We start from the raw sequence: 6,504 nt of genomic DNA on the forward strand, positions 1-6,504 counted from the left end.
GACAATCATCGTATAATGCCAAGATTTTATCCACAATGAGCATAATATGTGTGTCAAACCAAATTTAGGAAGAGAAAGTGTAAAAAAAAAGATGAACTCAGATTAGATCCGGATTTCGTTTGGCTCCAATTTCTGTCCCCGTAGGGTGGATGCATTCTTCCACGCACCGATGCACAAAACAACCCAAATTGGCTTTGTGTGTTCAGATCAGACTTTAATCTGGATCTGGTCCATATTTTTGCACTCACCCACAATATGAAATGTAACACGGGAAATCCTATCATCTAACGCATGGCGTGGATTTATTTGCTGCATTTATGAGGTGGTGTTACTGTATATCACTACAAGTCAAAATCTCGTAGGTTGTTTTCCACGCGATGGCCCACGTGCAGCCCGTAGCGTAATCCCACCGGGATCGATTTTAATCAAGATAATGTCCCTCCGTGTCTCATTACAGGCGGCGAGAATCCCAAAAATCGTTAAAAGAGGGCTTATTAAACATGCCACAGGCTTGTCTGCCGTCACACTAACAAGCGGCGCCAGGCCTCGCTGACATCGGCGCATGTTTGCGCTTTGTCTCGTCAACAATATCCGACAGGCAAAACAGTCGAGTTGATCGATTTTTGGAAGTCAAAGTCAATGTCGTGGCATGGATTTGAATTATCCCCGCCGTGTGTCCTTCTCGGGGGGGGGGGGGGGGGGGGGGGGGGCAAGATCACGTGAATTTGTATACATTGATGGAACTGTACCGGATGCCGCGAATACTAAAAAGAGTGTGCAATGCTTACGGATTGGCGTGGCCGTGAAATGCTCCTCGGGATGGAACTATAATGGTGCATATGACAAAATATCGGTTCGCTTGCACAGGCTACCCCCCCCCCCCCCGACCCCCAGAGTCAAAGTAACAATGCTCAAAATATTCTGAAAGTATTACAAAAAGTACACGAAACTTCAACGAGCGGGATGTCGCACAGCGCCTCTTCAATCGACAACGTCCAACGACACGCTATTTGGTCTCGCTCTACGCCCAGTGAACAAGAACAGATGACCTTTTCATCGCTAGAGGTTTTTTACTTTTTTTTTTTTTTGGACTTAAAGTACGCTACCTTGACTTGCAGGAGTCGAGCTAATAAATAGCGTTCGGAAGCTAGCCGCTTGATTTATCGAAGCCCGCGAGCGCGCGAGGCTCCACTTAGCGGGACGGATGAGCTCCTGTCCTGTCGCGTCTGGGTGATTTGGGCCGGATTTAGAGCTTTTAATCAGACGGGAAGGCCGTATTAGAAGAGGGCACGACGGCCGCCGTCGCCGCCGGCCGTACGGCGCTATGCTTATTTATAGTGAACTGTATTCATTATGAACAGCTTTCTCATTTTAGGGCCAAAGGAGAGAAACACACAGCAATTGTCATTTGGATTAAGTGAGAGTCGTTCCATCCCACCAAGGGGGGGGGTTTAAAGGGGCTTTGTCATGTTGCCGTGGCGATGTCAACTTTAATAGTCGCAACACGTGCTCCACAGGTAATCAAAGTCGTGCGTGTGTGTGTGTGTGTGTGTGTGCGTAGTGCGATGCCTGTTACCTCTTCCCCATGGTCACCCCTTGCTGTGTTGCCAGTCCGCTATAATCAAGCTCATTGTCTGCCTGATGAAAAAAAAATCACAATCTGGAGTTAATGACTTCTGTTTGTCTAACCGCGTGAGAACATCGGCGAGGGTAAATTGTCGAGACACGACAATTAATCAAAGATCAAATGAACCACGAATTATTTTTGACAATCAAGTAGTTGTTTGGCTATGGGTTTTTTTTCTTTTCTTTAAAATTGTCCAACGTTTTGGAATTTCACGTTCCCAACAGTCCTCATTCTCTGATTTTTGAAGACCTCCATGAAAGCAGACGGATTATCTTTGCGCTCAATCAAAATGGCACGATTATTCTCACAAAGGTCACGGCGGTGCTCGAGTCCATCCCGGCCGTCTTCAGGCAGTAGGCGGGGGACACCCTGAACTGGTCGCAATCACATCTGGGGGGGGGGGGGGGACAATTTAGTGTTCCATTAACTTGCCATGCGTGTTTTTGGAATGTGGGAGGAAGCCGGAGTACCCGGAGAAAACCCACATAGGCCCGGGGAGAACATGCAAACTTCACACCGGAAGGCCGGAATTGAACCCTGCATCTCTGCACCGTGAGGCCGACGTGCTAACCAGTCGAGCACCGTCAAGCATCGCATATTTTGCGACTGCAAACTAGCCATTTGCATCCCGCGCACATTCTCCTTCACATTCTGTCCGGCTCACGTCACCAAAGATCATTCCTTTATTTCATCGTGATTTGTCATCCTCACAAAGGATCCTCCTTCGCTCCACATTTCATGTGGCTGTGATTTCTGTGCCGAGTTGTAATTTACCACAACGATGGAAAATCGCTGTTAATTATAGCCCACAGGCACATTTTATAAACATCCTGATCCATAAGCGAATAAACTAGTGTCTAAAGTATGGAGGGTTTTTTTTTTCCAGCTATTGAAAACGCTGCTGCCACAAATTGATGAATTTAAAACGAATTTATTCCATGTTCATAGTCCTGACCAGAATGTCAAAGGTTCATAACTCAATATAACCTTTCCATCTATCTCATGCTCTAAGCATTCCACATTGTAGTGATGCTAATGAGTTTGAGGCAATAATGTTAATGATGCTGAAAGCAAAATAGACAGTAAATAATGTCACACTCCCACGACTGCTATACATACTTTCAAAAGTCATGGTAATGCCAATACTGTAATACGTTTGCGAAAAAACAAGATTGAGTATGATACTAATGCTAGTTTTGCTAAAAAACAAACAAACAAAAAAACTACTGCCAATCACACCACTGCTTACTGTTCTCAAATGACTACCTTTCTGTATTTCCATTATGAACGCCCCTGCTAATGATGCCAATTGTCGTCATGCTAACAACAGTTCAAAACAACAATGCTAACGCATCATCATAATCACCATCATCATAAGAATGCATTCAATTTGTAAAGCACTTGTCCTTTAAAAGGAAATCTCAAAGTTCTTACTGAGAAAAACCCGCAACAATTCAAATTCTTTAAAAATAAACACGAATGCATGCATAACCTCTAAATACGAATCCTAATTCTCGTTGTAATGTGGATAAGCCCATAATAATCATAAAACTTGAATAAAGTAATAATAATAACCATAACAATATATTCCTGTGACAGCAATACTGGATTTTAGTCATCCGGAAAAAGGCAAACCGGCACTTTGTGACGAATGACTCAAGGTGTCGGAAAATATTCCGAGCCACGTGTTCCGTGCTGATAGCACTCGCACAGCCACACACACGCCAACGCACACGCGCGCATGCATCACTTGCTGATGGCCTTGGAGCATTTTGTCAAAGTCGCGCGTAAATACACAAATGAAGATGTTTATATTCATTCAATATGACAAATGAGCGCTTTGTCGAGGAAGTACATGCATTTTTGTGTGTGTGTGCGTGTGTGTGTGTGTGTGCGTGAATGTCGCACTGCACAAAATGGGCAAAAAGCCAAGCAGTTGAAACCGGCCCAAACCGTGTCGACATGACAACAAAAAGCAGCTGTCACAAGTGGAGGAGACACTCAAACATCCCGTACATGGATTCCAATTCAGGTTGCAAGCTTGGGTTGGGGTTCCGAAATTAAGGTTTCAAGTCTAAGGTTAAGGTTTCAGTTTTGAGTTTTAACCTCAGGTTAGGCTTTCAAGCAATGGGTCGCTTTCAAATAGGCTCAAATAGTCTGAGTTCGGGGTTGGAAGTTGGGTTCGGGTTATTATTCCAGTCTTAAAGGCTTGGCACTGGCTCCCAGTTAGCTGTAGAATAAAGTTCTGCCTCTGGTCTCGAAACCAGTGAATGGTTTGGGTCCTACTTTTCTTTTCTCTGCTTTGCTTTCGAATGTCGTTAACTGTTGTGTTTGGAAATGCTCGTAGGTGGTTTGCCCTTGCTTGTGTGAAGCACATTGAGTTGCCTTGCGGATGAAATGAAACTGCCTTGCTTTTCACCTTGGCTTCAAGCGGGGGTTTCAAATTACGAATAGGGTTTCGAGCCCGCGTTGGGGTTTCAAAGTAAGGTGTTGTTTTTATGGTTTCTTGGTTTCAAGTTAGGGTTTCAAATAAGACGTTTCAAGTCTGGGTAAAGCTTTTGAACTCGGGTTATGCTTTCAAAATAGGGTTCTCGGTCTGGCTTAAGGTTTCAAGCGTTACATTACAAACCTTTTTTCGGTGTCGGTATAAATTACAACCGATGGCAACATCTGTGCTGCCTACGCTTTTGTAGGGCAACCTTAAGAACATGAAAATCTGTCAGAGATTTTCTCTGACAAAGTTAAAGAAATGACTCGGCACACAGGAAAATTGTCTTCAATATCGGCGGGAGCGGATCTCTGAGAGCGAACGACGGTTAGTTGCTCCGCGATCACACTCGAGCTCCCTTCCCGCCGATTCAGACTTTTATTGTAACATACAAGGAAAACACTGCCCCCGATATTTGCATACCGCACCCACGGTCCGGCCCCTCGGTACTGTTTTAAACATTGAACCACCAGTACGTTGGCGCCTTTTCTGTCTGGTCTACATTGAATTAACATGTTGCAGACTTTGCGGATGGCCAACGTCGCCCGGGCGCGACGGGTGTTCTCAACTCGTCTTTTGTTGTTCAACCTCTGTTCCCGAATTATTCATTCCCCTTTTGTGACCGAGTTTCGCCCTCTCCCCCCTGATCGCCCACCTGCGTTGACGTGCTAATTGTGGACTTCAACAGCCATTGGGGGGGGGGGGGGGGGGGGTGCTGGATATGCACCCAAACGTTTCGATGTGCCCAAATTAAAATGAAACTTTAAACATGATACAATTTTGCTCATCAAAAACACACTGAAAAAAAAAAGCTTTTCTTGACTTTACTCCATTTTATTCCGTCACGCGGTTGCACGGATTACATGCACGTCGACAGATAGTTCTGTTTTAAATAGTCCATTCAACACTCCATTTTTAACAGTGTGCATTTTAGGGACACATCAAGCCATGGTAATTAGTGTTTTCCTGACATTTTTTTCCCATCGATTATTACTTTGCCTTCTTTTATTCTTCTTCTTCTTATTGATATTTCATTACCAGAGGGGTACCAGCCATTTTGTCCACATGCTCGCAACAATGTGCCATCATTTTTTAAGCTCGTCAAGTATTTGTATTCTCTTCTTCGGTTGACGTCGGCACCCGCCTCCTCCCCTCCCGTATCTTGACAAATGAATAATGACCACGCGAGTAGCACATCGCTCGTGTGCCGCATCCAGAAAATGGCCGGCTCATGATGATGATGATGATGATGTGTGCAAAGGCGTGTGTTTTTACAGTAATTACACTGTCAAGTACTTGCATGCGATGTCTGCGTTTAATTATTCTCCTCCAGGAAGACGAGCCGTTATTGTCGTCTTTGATCTTCATAAAGCCTTTCAAATGGAAAATCTGTTGAGCGTCAAATTTACCTATTTTGGTTCTTTCTTTCCTTTTTTTTTTTTCTCCTCCCCACATCCTGTTCCCGCACACACAAAAGACGACTCCCGAGCCTGCATCCTGTTACTCTCACTTAATGGCTTCTCCGGATTGACCTTTGAGAACTTGGCGTGCATCGCGGCTGCGTGCGGCGCGGCGCAGGAAGGACGCTCTTAATTAATATCAGCGAGTTCCACCCCCTGCCTTTTCATTTACGACGTGATTAAACAAACCTTTTCATCGAATACGGCCAAACGGGTTTCAAAGTACAAACGAGTATGACAAAGGATTTTGGTCATGTGGCAACTGTAAAGCTATTCGCAAGTGATGCGCGACGCAGTAACTTAACGGTGATGTACAACTGGCACAGCCAGGGTCCAAAATTGGACTTTCTTGTGTTTAAAACTACGAGTGAGTCATTTATATCTGCAGCGTCAAGTGAGTCCGCTAACGCAAGTCAGCAAATCGATTCAGCTCAGTCCGTGTCCACTAAATTGTGTGAGTGTCCAGATTGAACAGACGTGAGTAGACAAACAAAAAAGTCTCAAGAAGCCATGCTCGAGAAGAAACAGGAAGTCCGCCATTTTGCTATGAAGCCGCCACTTCAGCCCCCCCCCCCACCCCCCAAAAAAATCTCAGTGAATTGTTTTTCTGCCAACAGACGACACACTTGTGTCACAAGTGTGTCATCTGTTATTGGCAGAGATTGATCTCACATTACATCCTCATTGTAGTTCTTTATTCATTCTGGTGAAAATGAACATTTGACAGGGGTTCGGAGCCTTTGGTAAGTCCCCCCCCCCCTCCCCCTCCCCCTCCCCCCAAAATCATTTTGAAAACTCAGCCCTCAAAGCCAGTTTCACTGAGCAACATGAAATTTGGTTGGCATGATGATCATGAGTAAACCCACATAAAAGTCTGAAGATGTCACGTTACGCACGAAGCAGGAAAAGGGAACTGCTTCGTACGTAAC

The sequence above is a fragment of the Hippocampus guttulatus genome, chromosome 10, assembly GCF_054856545.1.
Source record: "Hippocampus guttulatus isolate MCC_2025c chromosome 10, RoL_Hgut_1.0, whole genome shotgun sequence".
NCBI classification, from domain to species: Eukaryota; Metazoa; Chordata; class Actinopteri; order Syngnathiformes; family Syngnathidae; genus Hippocampus; species Hippocampus guttulatus.